The sequence below is a fragment of the Nelumbo nucifera genome, chromosome 5 (genome assembly GCF_055504915.1).
Source record: "Nelumbo nucifera cultivar China Antique chromosome 5, China Antique-T2T, whole genome shotgun sequence".
Lineage (NCBI taxonomy): Eukaryota > Viridiplantae > Streptophyta > Magnoliopsida > Proteales > Nelumbonaceae > Nelumbo > Nelumbo nucifera.
Genome location: NC_142653.1, coordinates 49464691 through 49480544, shown reverse-complemented (window position 1 = coordinate 49480544; position 15854 = coordinate 49464691).

Genomic DNA, 15854 nt, shown 5'->3' with positions numbered 1-15854 from the left:
GGAAGGAGCTCCACTTTCGAGGTTGCTGAAAAACAAAGCAACGAAGATACTGCTCTAGACAACGGTTGACCACTTTTGACTGTCCATCAGCCTGGGGATGGTAGGCGGAGCTCATCTGCAATTTGGTACCAGACATCTTGAAAAATTCCCTCCAAAAGTGGCTGATGAATATAGGATCTCTGTCACTAACTATCGTCTTTGGCATCCCATGCAGCTTCACAATTCCTTCTACAAACCTTTCAGCTACTACCTTCGTCGTATAGGGATGTGGCAAGGTTAAGAAATGAGCTGATTTAGTGAGGCGGTCTACTACCACAAAAATAGTGGTTTTGCCTTTGGAGGGTGGTAGTCCCTCTATAAAATCCATGGTAATGTCATCCCATACTTGGCAGGGAATGGGTAGTGGCTGTAGCAGTCCTGCCGGGGATAGAGTGTCTGCTTTATTCTTTTGGCAAATGGCGCAAGAAGCTACATATTGTTGAATATCTTTGTACATAGAGGGCCAATAGAACTATTGTGCCATACACTTGTATGTGCGTAGGACCCCAGAATGTCCACCATAGGGGGAGTCATGGAACTCTTGTAAGAGTATAGAAACGAGGGGGGACTGAGGAGGAATCACGACTCGGTTTTTATAACATACCAGTCCATTTTTCCATGTGTAGGGAGATCCAGGATTCTCCATTGCTTGCTTGCTAATGCGGATCATGTATGGGTGGGTGCTGGCATCTTTCTTGATGGTGTCCCATAGAGACGTTTGAGGCATATAAAGAGTGTTAAGGCTAGGACTCCCCAAGACTCTCGAAAGTGCATCTACAACAGAGTTTTCTCGTCCAGGCTTGTAGATGATTTCATAGTCATACCCGAGAAGTTTGGATACCCATTTTTGTTGTTTGGGTGTTCCAATGTGTTGCTCTAGTAGATACTTGAGGCTGCGCTGATCGGTTTGGACGTAAAACTTGCAGCCCAATAGGTAAGGTCGCCATGTTCGTATTGCCCGAACAATGGCGAGCATTTCTTTGGCGTATGTGGACCAACTCTATTTGTTGACGCCTAGAGCTCGGCTCATGAATGCAATGGGTCGTCCATGTTGCGTCAATACCGCTCCAATACCTGCTATAGAAGCATCCGACTCAATGGTAAAAGGCTCCTCAAAATTAGGCATTGCCAATGAGGGAGTCGTGGTCATTGCCTTTTTTAAGGCTGTGAATGCTTCATGGGCTTCGGTGGTCCATCTGAATTCACCCTTCTTGAGAAGATTTGTGAGGGGTCGAGCTATGATCCCATAGTTACGGATGAATTTCCTATAATACCCTGTAAGGCCTAAGAAGCCTCGCAAGTCAGTAATATGAGTGGGTTGAGGCCACTTAAGCATAGCCTCAATTTTCCCTTGGTCTACCTTGACCCCGTGGGAAGTGACAATGTGTCCTAGATACTCCACCTCTGGCTGACCGAATATGCATTTACTAAATTTGATAAAAAATTGGTTATGCCTTAAAAGCTCAAAAGTTGTTCAAACATGTTCAAGATGCATGTTCCCGTTGGGACTGTAGATAAGAATATCATCAAAGAAAACTAGCACAACTTTACGGAGATAGGGTCGAAAGATAGAATTCATAATAGCCTGAAATGTGGAAGGTGCATTACACAGGCCAAAAGGCATAACCAAATACTCATAGTGACCATTGTGTGTGTGAAATGCCTTTTTATGAATGTCTAGTGGGTGGATCCGTACCTGGTGATATCCGGATCGTAAATCAAGTTTGGTAAAAAAAGAAGCTCCATACAGTTCATCTAGCATATTGTTAACAGTGGGGATAGGAAATCTATCCTTAATGGTCACGGCGTTGAGTGCCCGATAATCGATACAAAAATGCCAAGTCCCATCTTTTTTTCTTAACTAGCAAGACAGGGGAAGAAAATGGACTTGTGCTAGATCGAATGAGTCCCAACCGTAACATATCTTGTACTTATTTTTTGATCTTAGCTTTTTGGAAATAGGCATACCTGTACGGCCGGGCGTTGACAGGTTCCGTTCCTCCTTTGAGAGTGATGCGGTGGTCTATCTCTCTTCGTGGTGGTAGTTGTGTTGGTTCTTGGTAGAGATCACTGAATTCCGCCAACAGTTGCTACATATTCGGGCATAGTTGTGGAGACACTTCTTTTGTGATTGTTTGGAGGCAGATGGCAAATAACGAGTGTTCCTGTTTGATCCCCTTCATAATCTGTCTGAAGGAGGCAGGCTGAATTGTTTGGTGGTCGATCCCCTTCAATAGCCAGTGTTGGTTGGCCCAAGAAAACTCCATCGTCATATGCTTCCAATCACATGCCACAGTTCCCAATTGCTCTAGCCAATGGATTCCTAGTACCATATCCAACCCAATTAGTGGTAAAGAATAAAGTGTCAAGGTGAATGGAATACCTTGTAGAAGGACATGCATGTTCTCAAATCTTCCTCAGCACTTAAGGGGTTCGCCATTGGCTACCTTGACGTTGAACGGCTCGGTAGGTGTTACCGGTAGGTGCAGCAGTTTGGCTATCTTATTGTTGATGAAGTTATGGGTGGATCCACTGTCAATGAGAACAATCAGTTCGTGTGATCCTACCTTGGCCGTGACGCGCATGGTTCTAATGGCCGACCAACCCGTGAGAGCATGCAGAGATATTTCCGGCTCCCTGCGCAGTTCGGTGAAGCTTTGTTCGGCATCTTTTGGTTCGTCGTCACTGCAGTTCCCGTCGAGCAGTAACAGTTGCGGTCCCTTGCATTTATGCCCGGGCCCAAACCTCTTGTCGTAGTTAAAAGACAAACCTTGAGAACGCCTCCGCTGCATCTCTGTCCAAGAAGGACGTTTCAATGATGGGGTGGTCTTCGTCTTTGTCGGGAAGGGGTCGTCAGCGGTCCTAGTAGCTACACGCAGAGTCCTCTCCTGACGATGCAGTTGCTCATCCTTCATTCTGGCCAAGCTGATAGCCTCCTTCAAGGATTTCGGTTTGAACATCTGAATCCCGTCGGCTATGTCAGTTTTGAGCCCTCCCATGAACGTACCGACTAGCGCCTTCTGGGTCCATCTGTGCACCCTATTGCCCAGTCGTTCGAACTCCTTCTGATAGTCATGTAGAGACCCCGTTTGTCGTATTTTGAATAACGACTCATCGAAGTCTTCACAGTCGGTTGGGCCAAAACGGGCCGAGAGTTCTTCTACAAAAATCTTCCACATTACCTCCTTTCCGTCTTCGATATAGGTCCGGCGAAGCCATTGCCACCATTGGTTTGCTTCTCCTTCCAAATGGAAGGAAGCTAGTGACACTTTCTGTGGATCCTCGGTGTGTTGGTATTCGAAGAACTGATCAACACAGGCGAACCATTCGGTTGGGTCATCACCTGCATACTTGGGAAACTCGAGCTTGGCTAACTTTGAGGAAAACGTGGGTCGTCCTACTTCTGTATTGTCACGGGACTGTCCGTAGGAGGACTGTCCACTGCGTTCATTAGTGTGGCTCGTAGATGGTTCCTGTCGTGTCAACAAGACTTCAAACATCTTACTAATAGCAGCCTCAAGCTGGTGTAACTTGTCATTAACACCTAACTCGAGCCTACTCAAACTTGCTTGGAGTCCTCCAAGCCCAACTTCCAAACTCTCAATTCGTTCTTTGTTGGTTGCCATGGAGCCTAGCTCTGATACCAATGTTAGGTCCCAATCAAAGCTAGAAGGATAAAAAAGGTATTCTTCTTAAGGTGAGAATAAGACCATAAAAGTTTATTGATTTTCGACTACCTTCACCATGTGGTGAGGTGGTCTTTAAATACAGAAACTTTTCTTAACTTCCTACCACTGAGATAGCCTCAAAGTAAGGGATTAGCTCTCTAACTACCTAGCCGATCCCAAGGCCTTTTCATACTAACAACTTAACAGGAATAACAACTTAACAAAAATAATAAATAACTTATTTGACTCAATCAGGCCTTCTCATACTAACAACTTAACAAAAATAACAACTTAACAGAAATAATAAATAACTTATTTGACTCAATCTTATGCTTAAGACCAACTAACTGCTAACAACATGCTTGAGACTAGCTACCCTCAACAACTAAATGCTTGACCGCTTCTTGTGGTTGGCCGAATCCTGCTCTCTGGGTTCCTGCTCTGCTGGGCCGCTACATGGGCCATACGTGATGGGCTGGGTATGCATAGACCCAATTTCAATCCACGTACTTTGGGTTATGCATGGGTACCCTCGTTGACCTTCGCGGCCCATCATACATCTATTCTTTTTTGTTTGGGTAACTTAAAAATATAATATTACATAAATATAATAAATATCATTTACACTATAGTTCAATTAGACTCTTAATTTGGTTCTAAATTTATAAAGAGGTATGTTAAACTTTGAGATTTGAGAACAATTTTAGAATTCAAAAATGTGTTAAGATGTTCATATGGAGAACCAAAGTAACCTTCGAAAACCAAAAAGCCCAAGTTCAAATGTGATCAACTCGGTGAACTGAACCCAATCTTAATTATCACTGTTTTACGAAAAGAATGTAAAAACACCATGTAGCCAACTTATGCCGAAACCTATACCATCAGTTAAAATCTGACAGTCGATTTTGCTATAGAGTATCCTTATCATCAATTCATCCTAAAAAAGTATGTATACCTTTTTAATCCATTTATTCAAGTTTAAGTTTTCTTAAGCTCAGTTTGGAAAGAGCACAAATGCAAATATGTACGATGCAAATACATATAAAATATGTACTTCTTCCAAACTGAGTCTTAAGTGCCAATTGAATCAAATATGATCAAATTTAATAATTAACTAGGGGAACCGTGTGATGCACGTGCTTTGTTTAACAAAAGCTTTAGTGCTTATTTGAGAGGGTCAAAGAACAACTTTTTCCTTTCTGAGTTCGGTCACTATTGATAGCCTTTAAGCTATCTTTAAATAGATTATTTGGTATGCTTCAAAGCAGCTAAGCTAGATCAGTTGAATATTTAGTTCAGCTCTCCTATATTGGCCCTATACTTCACTCCAGTTGTAGTAATTAAGATGTATTTTCCTGACCATCTCTTGATTTACAAATAAAAACCAATATTATTTTCATACATCTAAATTATAATCCCAACCGTTGAACATTAAACCCCTAAACCCAAATTTAGCTATAAAAAGCATTTGATCAAATGTATTTCTAGGAGTCAAAAGTTTTTCATTAAAAGAAAGTATAGCAGCAGTTCTTTGAGATTCTCAACTGGGTCAAGCCAATCCAAGTCATATCAAATTAATTATTTTTATTAATCATTTTCAAAATTTTATTTCAATCTTACCAACATACGGATTGATAGGCATTGCTGAAGGCACGACCCTTTGTCCTGAGAAAGAAATCGAATCAACTACAGATTCCAATGTCAAGGTGCCAAACTCAACTCATGAAAATTGGATTCGACATGACCAATGGTTGTTAATTGCTATCATCGTTTCGATATCTCCTATCATGGTGAAGGTTTAGGTTCCCAACCATCTACTCCAACGACTTGTCATGCTGATAATACCTTTGATGTTGATACCAATTAGTATCCAGATTCGGGTGCATCAACACACATGACACGGGATTTGCAAAACCTTCATATCAAATCCGATTATCACAGTCCAGAACAAGTGAGAGTCAGTAATGGGGCAGGTTTGAAGATCTGTCACATTGGCTCTACTACTTTTCATACAAATCATAAATCCTTTCAATTAATTAATGTTTATTGTGTTCCTTCTCTTTGCAAGAACCTACTTTCTCTCTCTCAATTTATGAAAGATAATCATACTTCTTTTGAGTTTTACCCTGATTGTTTTGTTGTCAAGGATCGGTCAACGGGGAAGGTTCTACTAGAGGATTCAGTAAAAATGGGCTTTATCAATTTCCAACAGAGAATAAAACAGCTTTTTCTGGGAGAACATACTACTATGGATGGTTGGCATGCACAACTGGGTCACACCTCGCTTCGCATTATTCAAAGCATTGTTTCTAAGTTTGGTCTTACAGTTTATTCTAATAGTCTTTCTAGTTCTATTTGTGAAGTCTGTCAAGCTGCAAAGATTCACAGGTTACCACATAAAACTAGTTTATTCTGATATTTGGGGCCTTGCCCCCATTACTTTTCATAATCGAAATCATTTCTATATAGTTTTTGTTGATGATTATTCCAAATTCTCTTCGGTTTTTCCTATGGTGCACAAATCTGATGCCATTGGTATATTTTTGTGTTTTAAATTGCATGTTGAAAATAATTTTCTTGGAAAATAAGTCTTCAGTCAGATTGGGGTGGTGAATACCGATCGTTTACCGCCTACTTGTACCATTTTGGCATCGCCCATTGTGTTACCTATCCTCACAATCATTCTCAAAATGGTTCTGTTGAGAGGCGATACCGTCACATTGTTGAAACGATGCTTGCTCTTCTCAAACAGGCCTCTCTCCCTTTTCACTTTTGGGATGAAGTTGTCTACACTGCTACATTTTTCAACGTACCCCTGACTACTCCTTCCTCGAAACCTTTGGTTGTGCTTGTTACCCTTTTCTCTGTCCCTATAATCATCATAAATTTGATTATCATTTCTCTCAATGCACTTTTCTTGGGTACAATCCTCGACACAAAGGGTATAGTTGTTTTCATCGTCCCACTAGTCGGATATATATTTTTATGAATGTCATCATCGATGAAACTCTTTTTCCTTATGCTATGTCTACACCCACCATCGTTCCAAGTGCCACCCATTCCTCCCAGCCCCTTCATCTATCCTCTTACACCTCCCCAAGGACCAGTCTTCACTTCACCAATGATGACATCAAATGGTAACTCTCATGGCTCTTCTATGTTCTTGCAATCAAATGAACATGATAACATTGTTGTAACTTCACCATCACTTGTTCATGTCACCTCGCCTATATCACTAACCTCATCTTAGTCCTTCTCACTGTCTGACTCTATTTCTCCACCTTAAAGGACTTGCTCATTGAATGATATTATCCAACAAGGTCCTCGTCACACTTCCAATTTGTAGCAGCCTACTACATGAGCAAACTCTATGGTGACATGATCACAATTTCGGGCTCAAAATTCTCATGCTTCTATTGCTACGAGGTATCCTCTTCCTGCTATTCTCGTTGCCCAACTTTTAGATAGTGTGATTGAACCCACATCTTTCTTTGTGGCTATTAAAAGTGAGCCTTGGCATCGTGCCATGTTTGATGAATTTGATGCTCTAATGCGCAATGGCATGTGGTCTCTTGCACCATCTCGACCTAACATGAATGTTGTCACCTCCAAGTGGATTTATAAACACAAACATCGGGCTGATTGCTCTATTGAACTCTACAAAGCCCACCTTGTGGCCCATGGCAATAATCAACAACCAGGAATTGACTTCGATGGTACTTTCAACCCTGTGGTCTATCACACCACCATACATAGTGTTCTTTCTCTTGGTATTTTGCACAACTGGCCCATTCGACAACTCGATGTACGCAATGCTTTCCTTCATGGACAATTACAAGAGGGAGTCTTTATGGAACAACCACAAGGTTTTGTTAACCCTCAACATCCTACACATGTTTATCAATTACATAAGGCTCTCTATGGATTGAAACAAGGTCCAAGATCTTGGTTTCATCGTCTTGTCATTTTTATAATCTCTTGGGTTTTGTAGGGCTATTATGGACCCCTCATTGTTCATCTATAGAAAAGATAGTGTTATGCTTCTACTACTTATATATATATTGATGATATCTTATTAACTAGGAATAGTTCTTTTACCATGTCTACTCTCTTGACTCGAAGGAGGGAAAGAGTGAACAGTGGGTAAAGGTGTAGGATTTCAAAGATGAAAAGGAGAGAAAGAAAGAAGGAGAAGAAGAGGAGAGGAGAACGGGTGGAGCAACTATAGTTGCCTGAAGTTGTAGTGGCGGAAAGGTTTAGAGGAAGACGAAGTTTGAAAGGTAGAAGAAGGAGATGAAGAAGGGGAGTAAGAGAGGAAGAGAGAGGAAGAAAGATAGAGAAGGGGAGAGAGATTGGTGAAGAAAGGGTTTTGTCACAGAATCACTACCGCTATCGCCTCCTCTATTTTAACAGAGAAGAAGAGTGAACAGTCGATTCTCCTTAATTGAAAAGTTTAAGTCAAAAATTTATATTAGGGTTAAGGGGTAAATTCACTTTATTGCTTCTTATAGGTAGCTGGTTAAATTCATCTAATTTTGAGAAGCTAATTAAAGAAGCCACGTGAAGGACTGTATGAATGTTCAAAATTGTCTCAAAATTTCACTAAAAGTTGATTGTAATTTTCTTGGATGGATCCAACTTCAAAAAGCGAAGTACGACTGCCTTATATCAACGCATATTCTATCAATATTTTTTAATCCTTGCATGTAACAAGCACATTGATAAATTAAAAAAATAAAAAATATTGATCCCACTAATAAATTTTAATTTTCTTATAAAAAAAATAGTGATCCCATTACTTTTTTCAAAATGAATATAATGCTGAACATCGCCTAGCTAGGAATGCTTCAATTCACATGAACAATGGATTTCGCAAACTCATCATAGGGGATCTATTATATATTTGGCAATATAAGAAAAAAGATATCCAGCTAATCCCACCCCAAAGCTAAACCCAAAAACCCAAGAAGACCGTCCTCTGAACAACTCAAGAAACATCAGAAAGGGCACCGACCAACCGATACCCCAAACAGGCCTAATAAATCATTTCATAGGTCTGCCTTGTCTGCCTCTTCCCTGACCTCGGTATTCTTGGAACCTACTGCAACAATATTTCAGATCCACCCTATTGTATAAATGTCTGCCAGCCATCTTAATTAGCTTCCTAGCTAATTCCAGGAAGTCTCACAATATGTATGTATGCATGTATATGTCGGGGATGTTGTAGGAGTTAAATCAAAAATGAGAAAAAGAAATATTTCATCTGTTGGATGATCTAAATTAGTATAAATTGGACTTTTGGGCGAGGGCCCTGTCCCTCAAGTGTCTGTCGCACAGTATGATCTTGAGACCTCGGGCTTGAGTAAGACTTGCCTCAGAGGTTTGTTGGTGAGGACAATAACAATATGATCTTGAAAGTACGAACGAAGCTTTTGGGCTGCAATAACCAGTGCGTAGGCCAGTTTTTCTATCTCTGGATATCTTGTCTCTGCTCCCTGCAAAACTTTACTAACATAGTAGATAGGTCGTTGGACTCGATCTACTTCTTTTATTAGTACCAAGCTGACCACTTCGTCACTTGCCGAGAGGTACATCTCTAAAACATCACCCTCTTCGGGCCAGGTTAAGACTGGTATGTCGGCGAGGTATTTTTTGAGCTCATCAAACGCGAGCTGGTAATCTCAGGTCCATTCAAACCCTTTGCTCTTAATTTCCTTAAAGAAAGGTAGGCAGCGATCTGCCGATTTGGACAAGAAGCGGCTCAGAGCAGCTATTTGGCCATTAAGTATCTGAATCTCCTTCACCTTTCAGGGTGGTTTCATGTCTAGGATGGCTTTTATTTTATCTGGGTTAGCCACGATGCCGCACTGGTTAACAATGTACCCTAGGAACTTACCCGAGGTAACACCAAAGATACATTTATTTGGGTTCAATTTCATATTAAATCTATGCAGAATTTCGAAAACTGAATGGAAGTCTTGTATTAAATCACTTGAAAATCGGGTCTTGACGACCATGTCGTGTACATAGCATTCTATTTTTTGGCCGATCAATGGCTCAAATACCCTATTTACAAGTCTCTGAAAGGTCGCCCTAGCATTCTTTAGCCCGAAGGGAATGACCTTGTAGTAATACAGGCCAAGCTCGGTTGTATAGGAAATTTTTTCTCCATCTGTTGGGTCCATCCTAATCTAGTTATAGCCCGAGTAGAAGTCTAAGAAACTCAGCAACTCATTCCCTGAGGTCGCGTCCATTAGACGGTCGATCTTGGGGAGTGGGAAGCAGTCATTTGGGCAAGCTCAGTTCATCCACTTACCGTTGGCCTTTTTTACCAGAACGGGGTTGGCCACCCAGCTCGAGTAATGGACTTCCCTTATGAAATTGGCCGCGAGGAGCTTCCTGACCTCTTCATCAACTTCCTTCCACCGCTCTGGGGCTAAGTTGCGTTTATTCTGTCTAATGGGCCTAATAGTTGGGATCGCAAGGGCTTCTGGATTGAAGCGCCGATCAGAAGCGTGCGAGCTGGGTCCTCCACTGAGGTCGGGACAGCCACTATTTCTTCCGTAGGCATAGCTCGTTCCTCACCTTGTCCCCTGGGTCGCTCCAGTTTGAGGTCATCGGCAACCTTGGTCTTCCCTTTGAGGGCGGCAGCATAGCATTTGCGAGACTCAAGTTGGTCACCTCGCGCTACCCCCACTCCGAAGTTTGTAGGGAACTTCATTGCCAAATAACAAGTGGAGACCACCGCCCATAGGGCGTGGGTGATCGGCCAACCTATTATGGCATTATAAGGGGAGGGAGTCGCAACCACCAAGAAGTCGTGGTTGAGCCTTACTATGCTGGGCCATGTGCCGACCTCCATAGGTACTGTTACTCTCCCCAAGGGCCTGACTTCTTCTCCACTGAAGCCTACCAAGGGAATGCTCGCGGGCTTCAGGTCGCTTCCCTGCAATTGGAGCTTGTCGAACGCGGCTTTGAAGAGGAGGTCGGCTGAGCTACCTGAGTCGACAAGGACGCGCTTGACTTCGAAATCATTGATCCTCATCTTTATGATGAGTGCTTCATCGTGTGGGTAGTGGACCCCATGCGCATCGTCCTCTGTGAAGAGGATTGGGTCTCCTGTCTTCGGCCGCTTCGGAGGATTTTGTTCTTCCCTGGCGGCTTCGCGAGCTAATGTTCGAGCTGCTGTTGAAGTGCAGCCCGCGACAATCAAGCCTCCAACTATCACATGTATAGTCCCCCGAATTGGCCTCTCTTCCAGGGGCTGCCTCTATGACTGCTCTGCCGGCCTGCTGTTGGACTCGGGGGCATCCTTACCATGCTCCCCTTCCCGACCTGCTTTATTATTACTATGTACAAAATTCCTCAAATACCCACAACGGATGAGCTCCTATATCTCATCGCGGAGGTTTTTATAATTTTTGGTACTATGACCGTGATCTTTGTGAAAGTTACAATACAAATTTTTATTTCTTTCATTGGGGTTCCCTCTTAGACGGGGCAGCCACTTCACGTACGGGGCGTCTTTGATTGCCATCAGGATCTCAGTCTGCTTCGCGTTCAATGGAGTGTAATCAGTCTGATTTGCTGTAGGAGCTCGGAACGGTTGACCCGATTTTGCCCCCCGAGCTAAGTCCTTCTTCTTCCTGCAGTCCCCTTGATTTGAGGGTTCGCCTTCCCTCTTTCTCTTCTTGGGCGCCCCTTTGCCCTTCTGGCCGATCTCCTCTGTTGCTATGAATCTGTCGACAAGCTTGAGGAACTCAGTTATGGTCGCTGGCTAGTTGACAACCATGTGCCATTTGAACTCCTTGTGCGTCATGCCCTTTTTGGCCGCTGCAAGTCGCACCGCGGGGTCTAGGCATGGTATCTGAATGCACGTGTCATTGAACCGCTTGATATAACCCCAGATGGATTCTCCCTCTTTCTAAACTATGCCAAATGGTTTTCCTCGGTTCACAGACACCGCTTGCTGGTGACAAAGTGAAAAGTAAAAGCTTGCACGAACTACGCCCAGCTCCTTATCGATCTGGGTGCTAGATTTCGGTTCCACGTGCAGGCCACCCCCTTGAAGGTAATGGAGAAAGCCACACACATACAAGATTCACTGGCCCTGGCCAGGTGCATCTGAGATTGAAAAGCATCAACATGATCATTTGTGTCGAACGACCTGTCATACTTGTCCAGAAGGGGGAGCTTGAAGTCCTTGGGCATCGGGACAGCAAGGAGTTCGGGAGATAGGGGGGACAGGACAGAAAGGAGGGGAGTAGCTTTTACTTCACCTGAATTCACTTCTTCTTTACCTCTGAGCTCGGGTTGGTCACTAGAGGCAGTCCGGCGAGCTCAGCAGTGTCTCTACTATCTCTTGCTCGGCTCGGCATTGGTACTGCTAGCTTCAGTATTGCCGAGTTCGATGAGCTCGGACTGCTGAGGATGGCTACGGATGGAGGGGTCTTGCCTAGAATCTGTGGTCAGGACCTCGAACCGGTTCTCGATAAGTGAGGGTACGAACTCCGAAAGCTGGGTTAATGGAGGCCTGGTAGGTTGGGACCCTCCCACTTTGACTACTTGCGGTGAGGCCGGGGTAGCTGGTCTCTCCTTTCGGCCATGGGAGGAGACTTGACTCTTAAGAGGGTTCTGAGTCTGAGAAGTCTCTCCCCGAGGAGGAGAATGCTCATTCTGACGGCGAGGCCTAGCTTGCTGCGAGGCCGGGTGCCGAGGAGGGAGGGGTTGCTGAGCCTGAGGCAGTTGAGGGAACTGCTACTGGTAATGGTACTAGGAGACTTGGTGCAGCATTTGCTGCACCAAGTCGTCGAACTGGCTCTAATTAGTTGCTAGAGGGACGATAGAAGGTTTAGTGAAAGTTGTCCCGATTGAGAAAGGAAGAGGGACGTTCACGGGTGTCGCTGTCTGTGGCACGTTGAGGCTGGGGATTCCATCAGCAGAAAGGGGGATAGTGAACTGCCCAATGCACACCACGGGAACCTGAAGTTGTTCCCCAGCGATGTTCATCTCCGCGCTACGTCCGGTGTTACTGGAAGAAGCCATGGGTGTTGAGGTTTTTTCTGAAAGCAAGATTGAAGGAAGGCTTTTTGAAGCGTTTCCCACAGACAACACCAAATGATGCCACGCGATACGGACACTCCTAACTGGTGAACAACTGGCTTCATGCTGGCGACGGGCGGTACCTGAGAAGAAGACAGCGAAGGATTCTTGGGGGCTTACCCGGTGGGAATACTCCGATGCTTAAGTTAGAATGCTTGTGAGAGAGGTGAAGATTGCAATGAAAAGCTAAGAGTGCAGGCCGCGCTAGCTCAATGAAAGTTTTGAGTTGGTTCAAGATACCTCTTCCCCTTCGGTCAGGGGATTCTTAAATACGGGCGTTCTTGTAAAAATGGGTATAACCGCCACTGGAGTTCTGTCGCAGCCGTTACCTGCCAGGGCTGCGCAGGTGATCATTGCAGGGTACTACTCACTCGGATGAGCGACACGTCCCGAAGGGACAGGCCACCATCTGTCGAGAGTCGTGGGTGCAGACTGTCAAAAGGTCAGGGACTACGCCGCCAGTCTAGAGACGTGGCGCAGTCTGATGGGTACGGTCTTATCAGATAGAAGCTTCCTGAGGGCGTAGCGTCGTTTAGTCGCGAGCTACTCTGTAGCGAGCTCCTAGGGATACTTCGAGGTGGCCAAGATTGCCTTTGGGGCAGTTCTTCTGTCTAAGTGTAGGAGCGAGCTGGTTACCCTAGCTCGCAAGCTGGGGATAGTCGTGGAATATTCCCTTTAGGTAGCTCGAGGGACCTCGAGCTCGCGTTGCAGCAAGCTCCCCCTTTAGTGTACTATAACGTAGCGAGCTGTTCTGCGGGCTCACTACTTAGTCACAGTTAGGCTGTAGTGCTGAGTTGTTGCTTGTAATGAGTCAGGTCTACGTGTCATCGTCTTGAGGGGTCGGGTCAAATCGTTCTCCATCAAAAATCAAGGTTAATTAGATTCAATTCATATATATTCTTATAGAATTTCAACGGATTAATTTGAAAAATACTGAATTCAGTAATTACTTGTTTCCTTAATCTCTCTATGCAGGAACCTTCGACCTTCAAAGAGATACACCTATGGTGATTATGTCATCCAAAAATATCTTCTCTCGGATTGACAGGTATATTAATTAAATATATCATAACACTTTTTCCAGTAACCAAAATTGAAGTATATGAATAGAAACATGCTTGAAACACTGTCAAGTCCATTAATAAAACAGAAAGTGTTCAAGATAATTATGAGTGGGTATGGTCACTGGATTATTTGCTGGGACAATCACTAATCTCTGTTTAAAACAGTCCGAGAGAAGAATTCAATTAGTTTATTAGCTTTGACAGTTAGAAGGGGACATTGGGAGATGTTAGCAGCTGGTTTATGTTCTGTTTTGTCTAAAATGAGCAGGTGCTTGGGGAAGGGGAAGAGGAAATTATGTTCTGTAGCAGATCTGAATTCATTTATTCATTTATTCATATGCTTCTTATCTTCCATATTGTAGTCTCAGCAGCAAATATGGATTCTTCAAATAAATGTAGCAATATCCGAATTATGAGCTGACCTAACTTATGGTGAATCTGTTTTATTAGGTTTTGGTAGCTGAGTCTAAAATTGCAGAGATGGATGCAAGCTTCAACCGCAGAAGCTGAAATACTTAGAGTTTCTGTAGATACGCTGAAAGACTTAGAGCTTCTGTAGAGACAGTGAAGGGGAGAGCTTGTTCAATTTAAAAATGAACATGCATTCAGAGATGCACCACATTATTTGAGAATTTGATTTTTTTTTATTTTTGTATTTGAACAATTGCATTTTGTATTTGAATAAATTTTAGATATTATAATAATTAATCTTCCATTTAATAGATATTGTTTCAAATTGCATTTTTATATAAATTTAAGTTTTGATGGATGGGATTTGCATTAAGCAGGACTCATAAAGCAATACAAAATATAGTACGAAAGGTATAAACCAAAATATGGTAAACGACTATTAAAAAAATTTCTAAGTCGGCAGTCTTATTGACCGGCAGCTTCGCTAGACAACCGTTTGAGCATGGCAGCGATCATTTAAACCTACGCCGGCGGTCGAGGTCTAAGGCGGCAATTTTGTAGGACCGCCTTAGACATAAGCCGGCGGTCAAGTACGACAAAAATGTTTTCAATGCATTTCAGCTTGTGAGACGCCTGTGAAGTCAGATCCGGTCTCCCATTTCAAAGCACTTCACTTTATTGTTTCTTGTAGGTAGCTGGCTTTCTTCAAGTCTCAAATATATCAGACCTAAGATAATTAATCCGTTAAAATAATTTCTTGCCCACTGCAATCACCTCCTGTAAATCTTCAATTATCTGTAGAAATTAGTTGATCTGCTTCAGTTATTTAAGGGTTTGAGCAAATCTATCTATCAAGATATACTTGAAAAAAAAAACTATCCATATTGTACATCAGCAGGCATTACACTAGTATAAATGCATGAGAGTGCAAATGTAAAAAATGTATATTTTTATTTAATTTTGTCTTGAATTTTACTTTATCCTGTTTTATGTCTTAATTTACTTCATTTATACTGCAATCAAACAAAATAAGCTAAAATTTAAAATAAAGATAAGTCAAAATTTACATTCAAATATCGACAGTTCATTGACTTGAAAAATATCGATAGTTCATTGACTTGATTGACTTGGGATTAAACGGCTCAGCGTAGTAAGCTTTGATCAGTCGTACTTATATTTATAGTGGCATGGGTCACGATGATTCCATTTCCAGGTACAACAGCGTTCTGTTCATCTCATCCTACTACGGTTGGTCACGATGAACGCAGCAACAACAGGGTCGTCGACATTAACGTCTCTGACAAGGCCCGGCTGTCCGGAGAAATGTGGAAACCTCAGCATACCCTACCCGTTTGGCATCGGTGATGATCCAAAGTGTTTCTTGAACGAAGATTTTCATTTGATATGCAACACCACCGGTGAAACTCAATTGTCGTTCCACGACAATTTGCCCGTTTTGAACATATCTCTGCAAGGCCAACTGACGACCTCTGTTCTTGGAGCTGCCAAATGCTACACGGGCACCAACCCTTTCAACAATTGGGAGGGGCATGACGACCCTAAGGTTAAA